This window comes from Panicum virgatum, chromosome 1N (assembly GCF_016808335.1).
Source record: "Panicum virgatum strain AP13 chromosome 1N, P.virgatum_v5, whole genome shotgun sequence".
Taxonomy (NCBI): Eukaryota; Viridiplantae; Streptophyta; class Magnoliopsida; order Poales; family Poaceae; genus Panicum; species Panicum virgatum.
Window position 1 is genome coordinate 27,775,614 of NC_053145.1, and position 22,223 is coordinate 27,797,836.

A 22,223-nucleotide genomic window follows, 5' to 3' on the forward strand; every position below is an offset into this window, starting at 1 on the left:
CCTGTAATGACCTCTGCAATCACATATATTTCTGTTGTATTTGTATGGAAAAATAGAGAAAAACGAAACAAAAAAAAGAAAAATTCACCACTTTGCCGATTGTTTAAGCCAAAACACTCGGCAAAAGAGCTTGCACAGGTCAGCAGCGCAGTGACTTTGCCGAGTGCTAAAGTACTGGCACTCGGCAAAGATTTAAACGTTTGCCGAGTGCCACTGCCTTGACACTCGGCAAACCAGACACGTGGAGGTACCCTGGCGCGGGGACTTTGCCGAGTGTCCCAGTCGGACACTCGGCAAAGTTTGAAACTTTGCCGAGTGTCTGACGTTAGACACTCGGCAAACCGCGGGACCAGGGTGGAGCCACGTGGCTTCTTTGCCTGAGTATCAGGGCACTCGGCAAAACCTTTGCCGAGTGCCCGTATTCTGACACTCGGCAAAGTAAACTTTGCCGTGGGAACCTTTGCCGAGTGTCTTTTGCCGAGTGTTACACTCAGCAAAGACTTTGCCGAGTGTAATATATCCTTTGCCGAGTGTATCTGACACTCGGCAAAGTTTGGAAGTCCGGTAGTGTCTTTGTATCTTGATGAAACTTAACATAAGCAAAGGCCGGACAAGCTCGAAGCATCATGTTATTAGGCCTCGGAAAACAGGAGATTGACTACTCAACAATCTTATTTTTGGGTATTCAAGGCTTGAATCAAGGGAAAACTATCTCAAGAACTTCCAAGTAAGAACTACTTGCACAAACCTGCGAATGAAGTCGAGAAAAAGTACGCAAAGATGATGAGAGCAAAGAGCGACGCAAATGTCCAAGACCTTGATAGTATTCTCATTTCTGAACACACGATGCATACACTATGAGCAACACAACACATGAACTACAACCAGGTGAATCGGGCCTTCCTCCCTTTCACCCCTTTTCTTTGGCAACGAATGCCGAATATACAACCAGGTAGGTGAGCAATCCCTTACATGCGACAAAAACGAATCGGACATCCTCTGAACAAATTTCCAAGGGAAAGAGTTAAAACTTTTCTGGAGGCAAAAGTGGAGTAAAGTGGAGTGCCAGCTGCTTTCTGTTTGGAATTTTCAGGATGGGGTCATCATGGTTGGTACATGCCTGCTTACTTCACTTTGATTATTTATTAAATATACGTTGGTTGGTGCACAAGAAAGTACAATTCGACAAATGGCTTATTTCAGTTACAATAATCATATCTTTTTCCATACTGCCTCACCAGTACATCAGCACATAGTTTTTTGAGAATGGTTAATCAATTAGTAAGATCTTCTGATTTCTGCCAGTTGTTGCTTGCATGCACAATTTAAAGCTGGTCATATTTTCTGGAAAGTTTCCCCCTTATGGATATCAGTTTCACATTAGTATCGCTACTATAATTATTTTTAGTTTAATTTGTGCAATCCTAGGTGTTCAACACTATTACAATAAAAGTTTGTAGGGGCGAGTAAAAAGTAATTTTTAAGGGTGGGTACCGCACCCGCCACTACTTTTCGCAACTAAAAATGCTATTTGCAGGGACGAGTAACGCGTTCGCCCCTGAAAATGAATTTCTAGGGGCATGCGAGGGTATGATCCGTCCCTAGAAAAATATTTATAGGGGCGGATCATGAATCACCCGCCCCTATAAATCATATAAGGAAAAACCACCGTAGCAGCTACGAGCCGTGCGCAGCACCACCGTCGCAGCATCTCGTGCCGAGCCACTGCCGTCGCAGCGCCACGCAGTCGAGCCGCGTGCCGCACCGTGCCACGCACCACCATTGCCGCTCCACTCCGCTACCGCCGAGCCACGCTGCATGCCGCCGCACCGCTGTTGCAGCTCTGTCCATCGCAGCTCCAAGGCCTCTGCAAGCTCCTGCTGCCGTGGATCCGTTCCCGGCCTCCGCAAGTTCATGGTGCCGAGCGCAGCCTTGGGCTGCGCGCAGCCGTGTGTGCAACCTGCGTCATAGCGGCTGTGATCCGCCATGTGCCTCAGCCCGCGCTGCAGTTGCTAGGCACCGCCTCCTCCTCCTGCTGGGCGCCACCCTCTGCGCCCCTCCGACCACCCCGCCGCGCTCACTGGAGCCCGCCCTGCCAGCGCTGCCACGCAAGGCCCTCCGCGTGCCCTCCGGCTGCCCCGCCACGCTCACCGGAGCTACCCCTTCCGGTGCCGCCCGTGTATCATCGCGCCGCGGGCCACCGCGCCCTGTCGGCGCCGCGCACGCGTTAGTGCCCCACCGCCCTCTGCGCTCCCCCACGCCGGCCACATCCACCAGCGTTGTGCCACGGCCCGCGGCCTACAAAGGAAGAAGGTGAAGGGAGGAAGACACGATGGAGATTGGAGAATGAGATAAGAAAGAGAGAGAAGAGAGGTGGCATGTGGTGGGAGATGATGAGACGGGGGAGAAAGAGATAACGGAGAGAGAGTGGATGTCCTTACCTTCCACTGTTTTTCAAATTGCTGTCTTTTTTAGGCGTGGAGGGCGTGGGTGCGGATTGATGACGTTGATTGTATTTTTAGAGATGGATAGTGGCATTACCTGTCTTAGAAATGTATTTTTAGGGGCCGGTGGGGGCACTACCCACCCATATAAATGGATTTTCATGGGCGGGTGATGCCCCCCACTCGCCCCTGCAAATAATTTTCTATTTTGAAATTTGTTTAAATTAGAATATGTAACAAAATATATTAAAAAGTACAATTTTTACCATAAACATATTGTGACATGTAGAATTTAAAAAAATATCAAAACTATATTTCAGCGTACATAATGGCTAAGAGTGTGAAACCAAAATGTATAACTCACTCACTCTACTATCATACTACTAAAAGCTAACTTTATGGTTTTCACACTCATAATCACTTTATACACTGAAATATGCATTTAATATTTATTTTAGTTCTATAGATCAGAATAAGTCTATGCTTTCACCTTTTTTGATGTGTTTTGCTATTTTTTGAATTAAATAAATTTCTAGAATAAATTTAAAAATTATTTTTAGGGGCGGATGAGGGGTGACTCTCCTCTAAAAATGCCATTTGTAGGGGCGGGTGGCCCCCTCACCCGCCCTTAAAAATGGGTAGGGGTGGTTGATTTGGAGGTGACCGCCCCTAAAAATGTATTTTTAGGAGCAGGTCAGTTGCTATGGTAACCCATCTCCATTTATAGCAATGGGTCAAATATTGACCCGCCCCTAGAAAAAATTCAATGCGTTCCTAAAAATTGTTTTTGTAGTAGTGCAAGGGAAAGTTTGTGTCTAATGTTATTTGGTTCATTTCCAAAAACAAAACACCACACGTGGAAGAAAACAAATGTTGATGGGTGCCATCATCGCTTCAGTACATATAAGAAGTAAATTCTTCATTCCTTCACTATTATGTGTAAACCATTTGTGGCCACCTATAAGCCAGGTGTAATACACTCAATAATATAGTAGGCAGGGGCGGGCCCAGAATTTGAAAGATGGGTATTTAAAATTTTAAGTAACGTCTAAATTTTTTTTGATAGCTCAAAGTACATACTACTAGCACTGTCTCCCTTCTTCCCCTTCATGTTTTAGACCTACACAAGTTAAATCATTCAACTTGACTGCTCTCGTCTTACAGACAGACCATCTCATTTAGAGCGCTTTTTTCTTTTTTATATTTAAAAAAAATTAAAATTTCAAAAATATATGTCCATTTTGAAAAATTTCAAAAATACCCCTCGGTCACCCTATGGGGGGCGACAGGCCCTAAATGTAATTTTTATTTCTTCAAATTTGCAACGAGGTCCCTGGCCGGGGGCGCGCGCGTGCAAGGGGGCCTGTCGCCCCCCCCCAACGGGCGACAGGGGGGCCTGTCGCCCCCTCCTCGGGCAACCGGTGGGCCTCCACCACAGGCGCGACAGGGGGGCCTGTCCCCCCCCCCATCGGGCGACCGGGTCTTGCCCCTCTATATAAGCATTCTACCCTCATTTCCTCCTCATTTGAGCCCAAAAATTCCACCAAAAATCCAGAAAAAAAAGAGAGGGGTGAGGAGAAGAGAAGCGGCAAAGCCCTGCCGGATTCCGCACTTGTGATCTTCAGGTTAGTACATTTAGTTTATGTATTTTTTCATTGGTATTGTAGAGTATTTTAATTTAATTAATGCTATAGTAGAACCATTGAAGTATGAGTTTAATGATACTTTAGTTACGTAGAAGTAAATTAGTTTAGAAAATTAGTACTACGCGTTTATTATTACAATTGCAGTACTATTAGAGACGTGTTTATAAATTAATTACGATTTAGAATAGAATTTCGCATATGCAGTATAGAATTTGAGTGTCATCACGTAGTTATGAATATTTATATGTTGTAGTTGAATTCCATACTTAGTTTTTACGGATTATTGAATAAGGTAGTGAAGTAAAGAGTATAACTCGATAAGTATTCTATGATATACAGATATGTCGAGCAAGATGCAGTTTCAAGTATTTTATGGTGACTACAATGTTTTGTATGGGCCAAATGGAGTAGACCTTTCTGCCTTTAAGTGCACATCTAGCACCATAGATAAACCTCTGGAAAGGAGTTTTGGTTCCATATGTAAGTGGCTGCAGCGTGGGTTCCGTGTTGATCCGGAGACACATGCGATGACCGTCCAGTCTCTTGTTAATTGGGAGGTAGAAAGTGATTTATGGGAATTGATGATGATACACAGCACTAATGACTGGCAGAAGTACATGCAAGCAGCTCTAGAGCGTGGGTGGCCTCTGGCCATTCTTGTTCAAATCCGGGAGAAGACACAAAATGAAATCCAACATGGTGCAGATCAAGCAACTCCGAGTATTCGAAGAGAGAGCAACTATGTTGAGCAAAATGAGTCAGAAGAGATAGAGAACCAAAACATCGGACCACAGGGCCTTGCTGATGAGGGAGAGAGGATACATAGCATTGTGGACGAGATGGAGGCAGAAGACCAAACCGCAATAGAGATGGAAGAATATGAGGGCTCATCTGATGACGAGCAGTACTCATTGCCAAAAGAGTGGAAGGAGCATGGTTTTGGCAGTGATGTCGCAGAAGACGTATGAAATCAGGAGTGGGAGTATAGAGGGAATGAGGTAGTGCAAGGTGCAACATATCCAAACATTGAAGCCGTAAAAGATGTTGTGAGACTATGGGCAATATCATTGAAATGAGAATTTAGAGTCATAAAGTCTGGCAGTAAAGAATATGAGGTGAAGTATGTGAATGATGGATGTCCATGGTGAGTACATGCATTCAAGGGAAAATGGAAGTCGAACTGGAAATGTTCCATTGTGATAGAGCACACTTGTTTGCTGTCAGAAGTTCTTCCCTCGCATCGCAATATATCATGCGACTTTGTTGCAAAGCAAATATATGGGTTGATTATGGACAATCTAAATTATGAGCAAAAAATGATTGTTCGACACATTGAGCAGACTTACCAGTACACCATTAGTTATTTGAAGGCATGGCGGGCTAAACAAAGGGTGTTCGAGATGCGGTTTGGCACATACGAGGCATCATATAATAACCTACCTCGTATGTTATCCCAGGTTGCTGCTAGAAATCCTGGAAGCTTTTTTGACACATACCTCGTATCAGCCGTGAGTAGGGGGCAAAGTATTCTGCAATGAGCCTTCTTTTGCCTAGGTGCCTGTGTTAGAGCATTTCAGTGTTGTCTTCCGGTGATCTGCATTGATGGCACATTTCTGACTGGAAGGTATAAAGGTCAGATACTCACCGCAATCGGGGTAGATTGCAACAACCAAATAGTTCCGCTCGCATTTGCATTTGTTGAGAATGAGAACTTAGACAGTTGGTATTGGTTCCTTGAACGAGTGAAGGTTCATGTTGTTGCTGCATGTCCAGATGTGTGCCTTATTAGTGATAGGCATGCAGGTCTGCTGCAATCAATAGTTCAATACTGAAATTGCAACGTGGAACTGCGACAACACCTCCATTGTGGCCCGATGTCCAAAACAGGTGGTGCATTAGGCATATGGGTGCAAACATCTATGACCACTTCAAGAACAAGGATCTTAAGAACATATTTAAGAGGTTGTGCACCCAAAATCAACAGAGAAAATTCAATGCATTATGGCAGATGATTGATCAGTTGACTGCAGAGCTAGTGAAGGGAAGGGCATCGGGAACAAGCACAAGTCAGCTGCAGAGGCTAGGGATTCAATTGAGAAGCCATTTTCACACTGGATTCGAGGTGCACCTAAGGAGAAATGGTCATTCCTTTATGATACCAACGGAATACGGTATGGTATTCAGACAACGAACCATGCAGAGTGTTTCAATATGGTTATGCTTTCTTGTCGTGCCTTTCCTCTTTTGGGAATTGTTGAGTTCATCATGTATGGGTGCATGAAGTATTTCAGAGAGCGATACATGGCTGCAAGCATAAACATCAGCAACTCCCAAATTCAGTTTTCCACAAGAGTGACAAAATATATGCAAGAGAAGATTGAAAAGGCCAAACTGCACCGCGTCATATCGACAGGTACAATGGAGCATAGATTTGAGGTTCTATGCAAGGATAGAACTGGTCGTGGTATCCGTAGAGATAGGGTGGTACAGGAGAGTTTGATTACAGTAGATGGCAAAGACTTCTGCTCCTACATGAAGCCTAAGTTATTGCATTTGCCATGCTCGCATCTCATTGCGGCATGTGCAGAGTCTAGGTTGCAGCCAGGAGTATTTGTTTCACCTTACTTCAGCAAGGAAGCAGCTGTATCCACCTTGGGACATGAGGTATACGGGATTGGAATAGTGGGGCCTTTCATTTAGGATAATGAGAATAAGATGTTTATTCCTGATCTAGCCACTAAGAAAGGTAAATGCTGCCGTCAGACACGTCGTATTTAGAATGGTATGGACGAGTCCGAAACAAGCAAGGCACAAAAGCGTTGCAACCAATGTGGAGCATTGGGTCACAACTACAAGAAGTGTCCTCAGAATGCACTTCACGACGCTGCTGACGTCGGTCCTTCGGGAAATCCTAGAGATGGAGCACCTCCTACGTTTAGATGACCATCGGCGAGAATTGCTCGTGGAAGGCACTCGGTGTCATGATCCACAATTGTATCGAACATATCTGTAATATGTAGTAATCGTGCGTTCAGTTTGTATGGAACATATCTGTAATGTATAAATATCGTGCGTGGAGTTTGTATTGAACCTATCTGTAATATGTAGTAATCGTGCGTGGAGTTTGTATCGAACCTATCTGTAATGTATCAATATTACGCATCCAGTTTGTATGAAACATATATGTACCTATGTGTTCTCATATATTTTTGGATGCAGGTATGGAGTTGGACTCCTTGCTAGACCTAGTTATCGACTCGAGCCACAGGTCTTACTTTGCAGCAGTTGAGCACCGAGCCCTAGAGGTGCTACGTCCTCGTCCACCCGGGGAGGTGATCTCTATACACCACGATTGGGTTGACAGGTATGTAATGAAATATTATTGTTTATGACTTATGTATTCGTCGGTATTCCTTTGTTTCAACAATTTTGTTTATTGTAGGTTACGTGAGGCCGGTCTACTGACTCTGGGCCGTCTTGTCGAGGGTGGGCCTATTCAGCTCGCCCGATCCCTCCTGACGGCGCTTGTTGACAGATGGAGGCCGGAGACACACACGTTCCACCTCCTGTGTGGGGAGATGACTCCTACGCTGTAGGACGTGGCCTACCTCCTCGGCCTCCCTATCGTCGGGGAGGCTGTAGGTCCGCGTGTGGTGGCGGCCTCGTGGATGGATGACCTGGAGGCCCGTTTTGCCCTGGTTGACCGCGTGGAGAAGCAGGTCCGATCAACCCGCACCCGCGAGCAGTAGGTCCTTCGAAGACCTGGTTCTTACAGTTTACAGTACGTATTCATTGCATATTTAAATTTAATTGTTACAATTCACATGTTGCATTGTCAGTTGAAACCATTAATCTTAATTGTTTATGCAGCCTGCCCTGTTGGCTGCGGATGCCGACGAGTACAGTGTGACCAGATCGCTGGAGGCGTACCTACTTTGGTTGTTTGGTTACATCATGTTCAACAACACTCATGGCAACTCGGTCGATAGGATTCTCCTTTCGTATGCACGGGAGATTGCGGATGGAGACGAGGATGTACCGGCCTACAGCTGGGGTGAGGCGGTACTTGCAGCCACTTACCGTGGACTCTGCAACGGCTGCACGAAGACACATGAGAACGCTATCCTGGCGGGGTGCCCACTACTGCTACAACTTTAGTCGTACGAGAGGCTAGCCATTGGTTGGCCCATGGTCAGCCACGAGCCTTACCACGGGGCCATGTACGGCGACGAGGAGGACGACAGGCCCACTATGGGAACTCTCTGGATCTGGCGTCAGGTACATTCGCAACAAATCTAATTTTGTTATTCATTGTTACATGATGCATTAGCGCACTTTTAATTTTACTTATTCGGACTGCAGAGGTCCTGGGCGCATGCGCAGGTTAGACGCGCATATCTTGAGTTTGTTTCGGAGCTCGACATGCTAACGCCCGAGGACGTTGTCTGAGAGCCTTACAGCCCACAGGCTGTGGCTACCCGTGCACAGCAGGCCTGTCTTCACACTGCTATGCGAATGCGAGCCTGTGGCTTACTACAGCCGTCCTGGTTTGTGACATCGCGGTTGAGGCATATTGCCCCTGGTGAATCAGGAGACAGTTTGGGCAGCGCCAGGAGTTTCCGGTGCCCACCGCATTGGAGCGTGTCAGTCGTCAGGACCACAGGTAATTATGAATGAACTTGACTCATACATTCGTGTCGAATCTAACGATTCTTCGTGGTTCACTTTTGTAGGTTCTCAAGGAGTGGCTTGCCGTGCTCTGATGATTGGCTCACCAAGATGCAGCCGTGGGTGGACCAATGGGAACAGGCAGACGAACACTTGGTCCATCCAACAGGACCACACACAAACAGCTCGTTTAGGGCTTACCTCACCTGGTACTTACCCCGGACTCGGGCTCGTCTCATTTATGTTGACACTCACCCGCGGCCACACCAGGCGAGGCCTCAGGATGGCTATGCCCGGCACCACGTGGAGGCACTAGCTGGCGCGGTGAGTCTCTTGATCAAATTTGCATATATATTAATATTCATAAGATAATTCATGTGTTTCTAACTGTTCCTTTACTGAATGGATGCAGTTTCGCCTTTGCAACATGATGGAGACGGGCTGCTCGACTTACCTGACGAGGGTACGTGTCAGATCCCCAATGACCCAGTTTGAGCAGACAGAGGCATGGTCGAGGCAGCGTGACCAGTTGCGTCAGGTAGTGCACAACTTGGGAAGCCGTGTGCAGTACGAAGACAGCCACGGGTCATCCCAGGCCTCGTCGTCGTTCCCGTGTCCGTCGACTGTGCACAGGCCGACGTCGCAGTTCTTCACAGGTAACGTAGATATCTCTTTAAAATTAGATCAAGTGTTCCTACATATTTACTAATATCGCAAATAGGATACGATCCAGCTACTGCACTCGGCCATACTAGAATGTTTAGAGGGTCAGCACCAGTTGGCGAACCGTATCCAGGGATGGTACCAGGGCCACAGATACCAGCCTACACAGGTTAGTTTATGTTTCGTATTTCGGTTTCTACATGTCATGACGAAAGACACGAGCGTACGCTAACATCCGCATTTTATGCATATGATTCTACCCCGATGCGGGCGCCGGACCTTCTTCTTCCTTCTTTCGACCTGGTACATAACACTCTCTCAATGCACTCACTAATTTATCACGCAACATATGTTGGTTTACGTTTATATGTTACGCAGGGTCTGTTTCTAGTACGTTCGTTCCAGATAACAAGGGTTTCACCTTAGACGAAATCGACAGCCTGACTCCAGACTCACCTGGCGCGCACGGTGACCCCAATGTCTTGGGGGTATTCACAGCTAGGAGGAGCACCACTTGGGATCTCTTAGCAGCAGACACCGCAGCCCCTTTTGTGTCCTGAGCGACAGGTGAGGTCTCCGGATCGTCACACCTACTCCGAGGGCCATGTCTGTGCCCAGCAGAGGGCTAAGAGGGTCCGACGCCCTAGGGGTGGTTAGATATATCCGATGTTTGTATCTCTGATGTTTATTTGTAATGAGATAGCTGTGGACCGCTTATTTGTATCCGATGTTTATGATTGTGGTAGTTTACTTGCCATTTGTTTCTATAGATACTATTGATGTGAACTTGTTATGTTTGTGGGTTCCATAATGCTCGTGAAATAAGAGAAGTTCTTGTGAATTTTTTCCGTGATTTAATGAAGGACAAGTTAGGTGCGGTAGGAGTTAGCGGCCGAGATCCCGCCGACGATGATGACGACTACCGCATACAGTGTAAACTTCGTGACACACTCGAATAGCTCAAAATAGGGACCATTGTGTATCTAGCTGCGAGTACGAGATCACAGGTTGCCACTGCTCAGCACGGTGATCACGGGTTTCCCAAATGTCGCATTGTTTGCCCAGACATACGTGACAAAAGACGACAACCCAATAGCAGTGCCCTTCGACCATTTCAAAAAGATGAGACAACACGGCACCCACACCAGCTCACCTTCAAAGCAATCTCTCGGGCGAGGACGATGGACCTGTCATTCTACAGCGAAGGTCTGTGGCGTGTAGTGGGGAAGGCAGCATCTAGGCGCGATCGACCGAGCGGCAGCAATGCAGTGCTGTGAGTCTGCATGCACTTAGCTGCTCTACATGCACAGAGAGGCATCGAGTAGTCATTTTGAGAATCGAATCTAGCCTTTTCAGTGTTAGGTCAGCTAGCCTCTTCACTGTGTTGTCATGTAGGCTTTTTAGGTGCATTTACACTCCACACTCCGGGTATCAGACCTTTGTGCACCTATAAATACTCCGAAGTTTGTGAACTCCCAGTAGCACTCAAACACCAAAGCTCATTGTATACCCAATGTCTGGAGGTGGGTCTAGCGGGAAGAATTACTACGGTTTTGGGAAAGGAAAAGGGGGAAGAAAGGGAGATCCCATAATATGGGAGGGGCCTCTTGGACCTGATTCCTTTCCGGAACCGGTGTTTGAGTTTCCGCCACAGCACAAGAGTAAATTTACCAATGAAACTCCTCTTCGACAATACGATAACCATAGAGAACCGTGGCCAAAATGCAGACATGGTGAGGACTGCTTAGTGCAGATGTGCACCGACGGGATGGATGGCGGTCGGCGTTTCTTTAAATGTCCACACGCATGGGTAATACTCGGTTGTTTCATTTCTTTATCTTCAATGAGACACCTTATATGAAATTTGTTTTGCAGTCTTACGATGCTCCAGAAAACTGTGGTTTTACTAGATGGGTCGATCCTACACCAATTGATTCTATTCAGGAGTTCATCGAGTATCTCCAGATAAAGATCTTTGATCTGGAATGCAAGGTGAACCATTATGAGGAAGTGAGCGAAGGTAACAAAGACGACTTAGATGATGATACCAGCAATGCTGCCGGTTCACAGGATGAACCATGCACTATTCCTTACTGCAACTGCCCTTGTCACAAGAAGAAGGGCTCTGCGCCTCCGGCACCACCGCCTGCACCACCTGCAATGGGTGGATACTGCGGAGAAGGCTCAACACAGTTTGCTACGTGGGGGTACGGCTACTAGGAGTACCCTAGTGCTAGTGACATGCTGCATCGTTGTGTTTGTTGTGTTTTTTTTAAATTACCTAAGGCATGTTAGGTTAGTCCAGAATCTATTTACTGTAGTTTGCAACGGGTTCTGCCATGCCACTGCATGTGTGATGTGTGTTTCATTATCATTGTAGTATGATGTAAACTTGATGGTTCACATTATGTAATGCATTTCTTAGTTCTTATTTATTATCGTTATATTAATTAAATGTGTGCTTCTTAGTAATCTAGTGACATGAAAAGCTCCGGAAGTATTAAGGACAAGTTCAAAGATTTCATAGATTCCCGGCTAGAACTGCAAATTAATGGTAAAAATTACAACACACAAAGTCAAGCTCTCAACTGAAAACATAAACAACTAATTGCAGTGGCATGTGCACACGACAAGGTAATTTCTTGTTGCATCTAAACCTACCATGCCTTATGGAATGTAAAATGCCGGGATTACATGGTACTACTCTACTGAGTGCACCGAGGATATTTGCCCTTCCTAATTGCTTCGGGCCCGGCTTCCTTCGCACGGCGTGCCCTCTCTCGCTTTCTCTCCCTGTCAGCTTCACGTTCTGCCGCCGCCTTACGATCCACCTCCTCCATCCTCTTGCGGATCTCTGCTTGCTCTTTCTTGCGCTTCTCCTCTTGCTGTTCCTCGTGCTTCATTCGGCGCCAACGTTCTGCAGCCCACCTTGCTTGTTGTTCCACAGAGTCCTTTGCCTGCTGCGACTGCACGGTGTCGAACCACTGCATAAAATCACAAAGAGGCGGAGGAGACTTTGTCCAACAAAAATTACAATCATAACTCAATGTTAGGTCACAAAGAAAAATAGCGTCTGTTGTCCTGCTACCTTGGCCCGGTCTTTGCCGTATCGCTTAGGTGGATCATATTCGTAGTTCTCACACATAAAGAACCTCATGCCGTAGTCATCTCCTAAAACCTCAGATTGCATGAACTTGCATAACGAACCGCAGAAGCACATTGGCACATCAATTCCTTCGGGTACGGTGACTTCACACTTGCTCCACGGAATGTAGGTTGATCCTGACGAAGACATTGGCGCTATAGTGTGGTGCGCCAAATGACGAACAATGATTTCAATAATGCACCTATCGTATACCAAATCGATGTGTGAAAATATAGGTACTGTTATAATTTTATTGTCTTATGCTGCAATATCAATAAGGTACTGTCATAATTCTATTCTAATTCATAATTAATTTAAAAACAAGTCTGTAATAGTATTGAAATTGTAATACTAAACAAGTGTTCTAAAGCACCAAATCTAATTCAGCTAATCCGCTAATTAAATTAAATTGTTGTACAATATCAACGGATTCATACGGAAGTTATCGGTAGATCACAAGTGCGGAATTCGGCAGAGCTTCGCCGCTTTTCTTCTCCTCACCCCTCTTTTTTTCTGAATCTTTAGGCTCAAATGAGAAGGGAATGGCGGCCACGGCTTATATAAGGAGGGAGACCCCTGTCGCCCCTGGGGGGCGACAGGCCCTGTCGCCCGTTGGAGGGGAGACATGCCCCTGTCGCCCGGGGGGGGGGCCTGCGACAGGCCCCCTCCCCCCAGCCAGGGACCTCTTTGCAAATTCCAAAAAAAAATTTACATTAGGTTCCTGTCGCCCGTTGCTTGGGCGACAGGACCCCTGTCGCCCCCCATAGGGCGACCGGGTGTATTTTTGAAATTTTTCAAAATGGACATATATTTTTTGAAAATTTGATTTTTTTAAATATAAAAAAGAAAAAAGCGCCTCATTTAGACATGACGGGAAAGACCGCAGCCCGCAGGGAAAGGCTAGCAGGTAGAGTTCCTACAGGTCTGGTCAAGTGAGCTGTGGGGGAGATGGAAAGGCCGGCCAGTGGTCCGATTCTGGGGCTGTTCGGCCCATCTTGAGTAGAGAAGTGGGTTAAATGCTATTTTCTTATTTTTTGAATACACATATATGTATATGATTATATATACTCAATTTTGTTGTAAAAATAATGGGTATTCAATGAATACCCTTGAATACCAAGTGGGCCCGCCCCTAATAGTAGGTTGTTAAAAATGACAAATAGGATGAAATGAGAACCACCGTAGCTCATTGCACCACAATCCTCTGGGCATGAGAGGACCACAATAGAATAGTCCTGAAACAGTGGTCGTCCTTGCATTACTTTGTTATCACCTTCAGTTCACACATTCTATCACCATGTCAAGGGAAACCTCAGCTCAAAGGTACAGCACTTGCAGGCGGATAATAAATCAAACTGAAAAAGCATGCCTGCCAGCCTATTAAGAAATTGACACTGACGATCGCGCTACACTCATTACGTGCTTTCGCCGAGGCGCATGGTGGGAATGCATGGCATGCTGCGGAATCAGACAGGGGGAGGAATAGTGCAGGAGGAAGAAAAAGTGTGGCCCCTGATGATTTTTATTTTTATTTTTTGAAATCTAGGCTCCCTGATGATACCTGGTAGAAAGTGGACATCGCCAGAAACCACGATGCAACGCACATGGTCATCATCAGGGGCAGTAGTGGAGGATAAAGGAGGACCTCCACTACGGGTGAGTGCTCGGCATACAAAATATTTGATTAGATGCTCTCTTTGCTGAGCTAGTGGCCTCTTATTATTAGAAAGTTTCGTCCCGTCTTTCTGTCCAAGTGGTTGGCAATCTGGCAAAGCAAGCACAATACCTGGCTTTGCTTCCTCCATGCAATTGTGTACCTTAAGATAGTAGTGAGGTACGGTGCAGGATCCACCACCTTTTGCAAATATGCGTTTATAGAGACTAGATTTCAACTTAAGACAAAATAGAAATAACACTACTGCTGTCTTAAACAGAATTATAAACTGATCGAGTATAACGAGCTGAAATATACTTATGTTAAATTCAATTACTCTTACCGATAAGCGCTTCGTCCTCGTGAAGAGACGATGCAGTGCACATTATAGCAGCGCAGAATGTAGTCGATCGACCTTGAGCGGTCGCGCAGTTGCCCTGCCCAGAAACCTTATTGTTGTTCCTTGTGCAGGCTTCACGACGGCAAGGGTTTGGAGATACAGCTCACCCTCCTCCTCAGTGCATGCTAAGGAAAGGGCCAGCGAGATCTTGCAGCTCGATGACATAGCACAGCGAGAGGTGGAAGAATGGCAGGGAAATTGATTGGTCAACCTGAATGTTCCCAGTTCACTTATATAGGCGCAGCTGTCATCAAGAAGCCGTTATCTCTTTGATGACGCTCATAAAATAAATTAAAATGCATTAAGAATGATCATGATAATTTACTGGGTATTATGGCATTAACCGGGCATTGATTAGCGCCTAATCAGTGCACAATGGTTCAAATGTAAGAGACACAAGTGGAAAAATATGTGCTGAATTACAGTCACACGACTGCACGCCGCAAGTCACAAGTCACGCGAATATACACGTGAAAAAACGCGGATACGCGCGCGCGTACATTGGGGTGAGTGTTTAGCAAAGCCTTACACACTCCATCTCTTGGCTTCTCCATTCAATGCATAGAAAGTGCTCCAATATTTAAGATGGTGTCTATTTTCTTGTACTAGTAATGTGGGGCTATACCATTCAGCCACATGTTGCTTTGGAATTCTCCTGAATAGCCCATAAATGGACCAAATTCCAACACCACTACTAGAAAAAGAGCAATCAAAACCAGTTGAAAAGAGCCATAGCTGGTACCAGTTCTTCAACCGGTACTACGAGACCAAGGCTAAAAGTTTGCTAGTAAAAAGGACCAAAGCTAAAAGTCTTAGACTTCGTCACCGGATAAAACACCCAGTACTAAAGGAAGCTTTTAAATACCGGGTGAATGACGGTGGGTGAGTACTTCTAGCAGGGATTCGAGAGAACTCCCATTTAGAGATTTGGCCAGGGGTGTAAAGCATGCAAGGATCTCCCTTACGGAAGCGAGTTGAGATGGTGGTTTTTACACAGGTTCAGGATGCCCGGAGGCGTAATACCCTACGTCCTTTGTGTTGTGATTGGTTCTTGCTGATCCTGAGTTGGAGAGCCCAAGCCCGGAATGTCAGAATCAGGGCCACGAAAGAGGGGGTGGGGTCCCTTTACATGTCCTGGGATCCTTCTATTTATAGGCTGCAACTACCTTCTCTACTCCTCTCACTGCTATCTTCCAGGTCACCCTGCCTTTGTCAGACGGGCCGGCAGCTTGTCGGGCCCGATGTAGCAGGCTTTGGGGGACCCACCAGTGACAGGGGTGCTCCGGGATAGTCTCGGAGCATCCCGGGGTGGCCGTCGAACTGGCAGGTGGACCCCTACATTCCAGGGTGATCACAGGGGCGTATGGCAGGCCCTCGTGCTCCGAGGTGTCCAAGGGGACAGCCCGAGGTCGTCCGAGGTGGCCGCGTGGCGGTTCCGGGGTCACCCCGCGGACCCCTCATGGTCCAGGGTGACACTGGTCAACCGCGGGGAGATGGCCGGGGCCGCCCTAGATTTACCGTGATCGGCGGGGGGGGGGGGGGGCGGTAAATGGCGGTGGGTCCTGGCCACCGTCCATCTTCAAGTTAATGGGACGGGTAGCTCAGGGATAAGGTACCCGCCGCCTATCTTCTTATCATCCGGGCACATGGCATCCCCATAATCAGGATGTTCTTATGGGGAAGCCGCGCGCTCCCTCGGGCTCCGTACTGAGCCTGGCGGCTGGGCGCTGTAACCTCTTAGATTTCTGGCGTGGTAAAGATCTTTTTACCAGGCGGGTGTCTTCGAGGGGAATGAAAATGCCTTCCCGGGCTTCACATGTTGGGCCGGGCCCGACCCATTCCATGTGTCTATCCATCTCCATGGGGGCGACTGTTGTGGGTGAGGGCCCATAGCCGTGCTCGGCTGACGTCGCCGGCTGACGCAGTTGGTGGGCCTCCTTCCCTTAACCGTGCATTTATTCGGGGTTATGGGTACCTCTATTCCCATTACACTAACAGTTGCCCTAGGGCCCACCGTCAACCCGCGGAGTGGGCTGGTGGTGGGGCCAAGAGCCCCTTCAATGCCGCAACTGCTCTCCTCCAAACATCGCCATCGTGGGAGGCCGTGCCGAATCTGCCGGGGGATACGAGGCATCGCCGCAGCCGATTCCCCAGTCGATTCGCCTCCTCCCCTCCCATAAGTATATAAGCAGAGGGGAGGGCACAGCTGGCCACTACGCCTTCTTCCTGTCTTCAGACTCTTCTTCTTCCTTACCTTCACCTCCGGCTCCCTTAGCTTCTACCATAGCTCGTAGAGGCGCGCAGGCGAGCGGCACTCGCATCCTCGACTTTGCCCCATCCAACGTCGATGATGACGCCGTGGAGGTGGTGCGAAAGCTGGTGCCAGCGGGCATTGTGCGGCGTCGGGGTGGGGACTTCCCCACGCCGCACAACGCGAGGGAGGTGGTGACCTTCCTCGCATTCTTGGAGGTGGGGCTGGCTCCTCCCTTTTCGCCGTTCATGATGGCGGTGTTGGAGGAGTTTGCCCTCCATCTGGTGTCGGTGTTTACCGCCTGGCCTGCTCAGGGATACCCTTAGCAGTAGGGATTGTAGGTAGGGATCGACTGCTCTGAAACTCGATGGTACAAAGAACACAAAGATTTAGACAGGTTCGGGCCGCGAGTTTGCGTAATATCCTGTGTGGTTTGTATTGCCTTAGGTAGTCAGGGATACGTCCTGTGTGGTTTGTATTACCTTAGGTAGTTAGGTGTTGATAATTGTTTGGAGGGTGTCCCTGCCCGCCCTTATATATCCGGGGGGGGACAAGGTTACATGAAAGTCCTAGCCGAGTACAGTTGGAGCCCTACTACAACACAATCAGGTAGCTTCCTTTGTACTGCAGCTAGTCCTACGCCTATTCGAGTAGTTACAAAAGAGCTAAGGTACATCCATGAGCTATCCCTTACTCTATAATATTCTGTGCCTATAAGCAGTCCCGCTGCCCCCGGGTCTGACAAGCCCCCGAGCTCTTCGTAGCCGAGTCCTGCAGGCGTCGAGTACTTGGCTGGGCATCTTTGAGTACTTCAAGTAGTCAGTAAATCCTTCTGATTGCTTCTGGGCCTTCCTTCAGATTCGTCGAGTAGTCCTCCAAGTACTTCCGGTTGCTTCGAGGCTGTGAGGTGCTCATGCCACAAAATCTTGATCATATATGGTGCGCGAAGTACTCGCGCTCCATATGGAGTAGCCCCTGAGCCTTAGGTTGAATCGCAGAATCAGGCTGAGGGTCACTTCAGTCTCAGTCTTTTTCTTCTTTATTTTCCAAAAAAAGTGAAAAATAAATCTTTGGTGCCTATATCCCGCAGCCCCCGAGCCTTAAATCAAAATCCCTTTTGCTGCGAGTAGCCCCCGAGCGTAGATTTGGAATTAAGGATTTAAGATGTGGCATAAGATTTTATCCTTCAAATTATTTGCAGGATTCATCAGATCCGGAATCCGAAAAGACCTCTTTTTCGGGTAAAATCCCAGAAAAATGATACAATTAGATCCGCCACACTAATTGCACCCGAAATAACTTCAGGAATAAAACCCGGGATGTACGGCTCTTTATTCAGTGCTCACGTGAGATTTTACTGTTTGGAGAATCTGCATTATTGCATCTTTGACTGCATCCGTGAATGCTGCCATAAATGCATCCATGAAACGTGTACTGTGGAGTCACGGGTTCTTCTTCACCAAGCTCCCTTGTGGCTATAAAAGGCAGGGAAGAGGCCTTTGCTAGAAGTACCAAAGTGTAGCATCCATGGCTTATCCTTGGTGTTCTTGCTCTCGCCCTCCTGAGATTTGTGTAGTTCGTTCCAACAAAAGATGCTAGAAGAGAACTTGCGAGTGACAAGAAAAGTCCCTGCTACCTCATCCTGCCACTCCCTTGATCTCATCGGGTCCATCCTGGACATCATGTCCTTGCATCTTCCAATGAGGCTAGTTCTTTGTGGACTGGTTGAGTCTAATTGTGTCATACTCTTAGAGTTTCCAGGTTGAGACCACCCAAGAACTGACATCTCTGGCGGGGAAGCTTGATCTTGCCACAATGTATTCTGGGAGAAGGAGAAGTTTATCTAGAAGATGCTACAAGAGGACTTGCGAGGTGGTTACTGTAATCTGCCTCCATACTCTTGAAATTTTTCTCCCGGGATACATGTAACATTATTCCGTTGATGGGATTAACAAGTTTGTACCTTGTCACGGTCTCGGGCCGATCTAGCTACAGCAGGCTTCCCAGGAAGCCAAGAAGTGCGTGTGCAGACCCGAGTCATTTGTAAAGTTATGTAATAAAAAGTACTCGAGTTGTAATATCGAGTAGTTGTACTGTGTCGAGTACTTATCCTTGTTCTGGAATGTAATCCCAGTTAAGGAAAGAAGAGTCGAGTAGTCGACTAGGGATGTGAGTGTTTTCTTTTTCCAGAATGTAATCTCAGAAAAAAGAATGTCTCTTTAAAATCCCATTGTTTCCGCGATTTGCAACGGACTGTTGGCCTACTAAAGGTTTTTACCATGCTGTCACCGCTATTATAAAACAAAACGGTAACTTAGGTTTTACCCCACCGGCCGCCATTTGTTTTCACTGCCTTAGATCTGTCTTTGGTCTAGAGCCCCCCACATCTAGAGTTCTTGCTCCCCTTGCGCTCCCCATCCTTATCCTAGGGTTTCCGCCATTGCATGTGCGTGAAGCGACCCGTGGATTTTCGGATGGCACCCAAGAAGACAATCAAGGGGAAGGTTGTGGCTGCGGAGCCAACTCAAGAGGACGGCTGGAACACAAGTAAGTGTTCCCAATCCAACTTGGAATCTCTGGTAAAGCAAGGTCTTTTGGCTCCCGGATCTGTTGTCCAGTGGCGTCCTGCCCTGGGAAAAGATCATCCGTATGAAAATATGGGGGAAATTGTTGGTTTTACCTCATTCTTGGAACGGGGATTGCGGTTTCCTTGCTCTTCTTTCTTTTCTGGGCTTCTGCGCTACTACAGGATCCAGTTGCATCATCTGACCCCAATTCATTTGTTCATATTTCTATCTTCGTGCATTTGTGCGAAGCTTTCCTGGGCATCAAGCCCCATTTCGAGCTTTTCCAATTCTTTTTCCATTTGAAGCCTCAACCCGACTCCTTCGTCTTAGATGTAGTAGGAGGTGCGGGTCTCCAACTTAGGCAAGGGAAACATAGAGAGTATATCTCATATAGTCTTAGTAATAAGGTGATCGAATGGAAACCCAAATGGTTCTATGTCAAGAACCAGCCAGGATGCTTTCCACCTATTACTCCTGGCCCTCCAATCCAATGGCCTGAATGGAATAAAAAAACCAGCCGACGAGAGTTAGGTCTCTGAACTACTCGAGCGAATTACCGATTTGAGGCGAAATATGTTGACTGGAGAAGCTGTTGTATTCGACTGGATGAAGCGGAGGGTCCAGCCATTACAGGCTCGGGAAACCCTTGGATTCTAGTATCAAGGAACAGCTGATCCATCAAGGTATTCGAAGGAAGAGATCTCGGATGATATAGTGTTTGGTCGAGTACAACGACTGCTGAGGAACATAAAGAAAGTTCCAATTGTACCTGATGCTTTTTCTACTGGTAATCCGCCGAAGCAGGTACTTGATAAGAGTAGTCGATACGTAGAAATTGAGTACTTTACCATAGTGTAAATCTGATAGGATTTGCTTTCTGTAGGAGGACGTGGATCACTTGAAGAGTAGTCCTTCGCTACCAGGCATTTGTTCACCCTTTGTTCTTCCAGATTTTTCGATCCGCTAACCAAGTCTAAGTATGTTCATATGAGATTTCATACAAACAATACTTATGAATAAATTTGATTGTGCAGATGAAGAAGAAGCTGGAGGGAGGAGTGATAGGGATCTTAGCCCTACTCCAAGTGCCGATACTCAAACCGGGCATCCTAGAGGTACTCGATCTGCGGCGAGGAAGCGTCGTAGCTCCTCCAAAAATACTAGCGATAGGTAAGTAGCTGGGTGTTTTTAGAATCGAGTACTTCTGCCTTTGATTTGCTGATTTATTTTTTGCTTTTCAAGCTCTGCGGCTAAAATGCCATGGATCGTATCCTCTGGGGATGATATTGTGGTGAGACAAACTGTCCCCTCCACCACAGTGGACCCGTCAAGTGGGATCGGGGCTACTCCTTCACCGAGTAGTTCCGATGTAAATAAAACCATTGATGCGGGTAAGCTGGACGTGATCACAAAGCCTGCCCGTAAATTTCGCATCAAGGGGTTTACCCTATTAAGAGCTCCTGCGTAAGTTCCTTAGAACTTGTAGCCATAGGATCTATTTTTGAGTCTAGTAGTTTTTAACTACTTCGTCCTTGCAGAGATGCGGTCCTAGAGGGGGACGTGGAAATTGAGAACAACTCTGTTTCCCAGTCGGGGGTGGAGAAGCCCCCGAACACTCCTGACATGAGTGCTCATGATGCAGAGGTAATGGTTGACTCCATGCTTCTGGACTCTCCATTGCCAGATTTCGAAAGGGGCAATGAGAAGATCCCAGAGGATGGGGAAAGCGATAAACTTCCCCAGGAAGGAGAAGGCAAAAAGCTTCCTGAGGGAGGCAATGAAAAACCGCCTGCGGAGACCCCTACAGGTAAGCTTTTAGTACCTCGTAGGAAAAGTATCCTTTTTTTGCTCTCAGTGTGATTAAGTAGCATGTTTTTTCTTTAGATTCCCAAATCACAAGGAATACTATAAAGGAGACAGAAGATGTGCCCAAAAGGGTTGTGTCTGAGGTGCTGGCGAGTACTTCCCAGGTGACATCGGGAAGTGTCTTGCCACGAGAAAAGGTGGAGCTTGCTGTCAAGCTGCTGGAGGTAAGTAGTCGAATACTTCGAGTACTTTTTAAATTAGATCGAGTAGTGTACTGATCTTTTTATTTTGTAGGAGGCACTGGGAAGGAAGGGTGTCCAGTCCTCGGATGAAACAGAGCTGAATGCTCTCAAGGAGAGGGTTAAGACACTCTCATCTGAGAAGACTGCTCTCGAGGGAAAGCTGAAAAAGCTCTCCCAGTCAAAGAAAGGTTAGTCTTTAGCATTGGATATGCATTCGACTAGTAGATCTGCTTGGCGTTTATAAGTTTTTTCTTTTTTAGTCGAGTACACAGCTTGTGCCAAATCTTTAGAGATTCAGGAAAGCTTGGTATTGGATCTAAAGATACTTATGTATCGAATCGCAGATGAGATAGAGAAGCTTAAGAAGATCAAGGAGGACTCTGATCGGGAGGCGGCATCGACTCTGCAATAGCTCAAGACCCTGTCAGAGTCATGAGACTCAATGCATCGAGAACTCGTAGGCTTGAGGGAAGTCAGGGATGCCACCCTGGAGATAGCCGAGGCCATGGACATCCCAGAAAGGGACGGAGATGAACCGCTTACGCTGGCGGGGAGACTTCGCAAAGTCCCAAGGGCCTTTGAGAGGTTTGTCTCCACCATCACCCGACAGTATGTGGGTCATGTACTCGGGCTGGTGAAGACTTAGTAGCCATCTACTCGCCTGGACGCACTTGGGCAAGGAGCCCGGGCTGACCAGATTGTAGAGTCCTAGAACAAGGCCGAGTCTCCTTGAACTT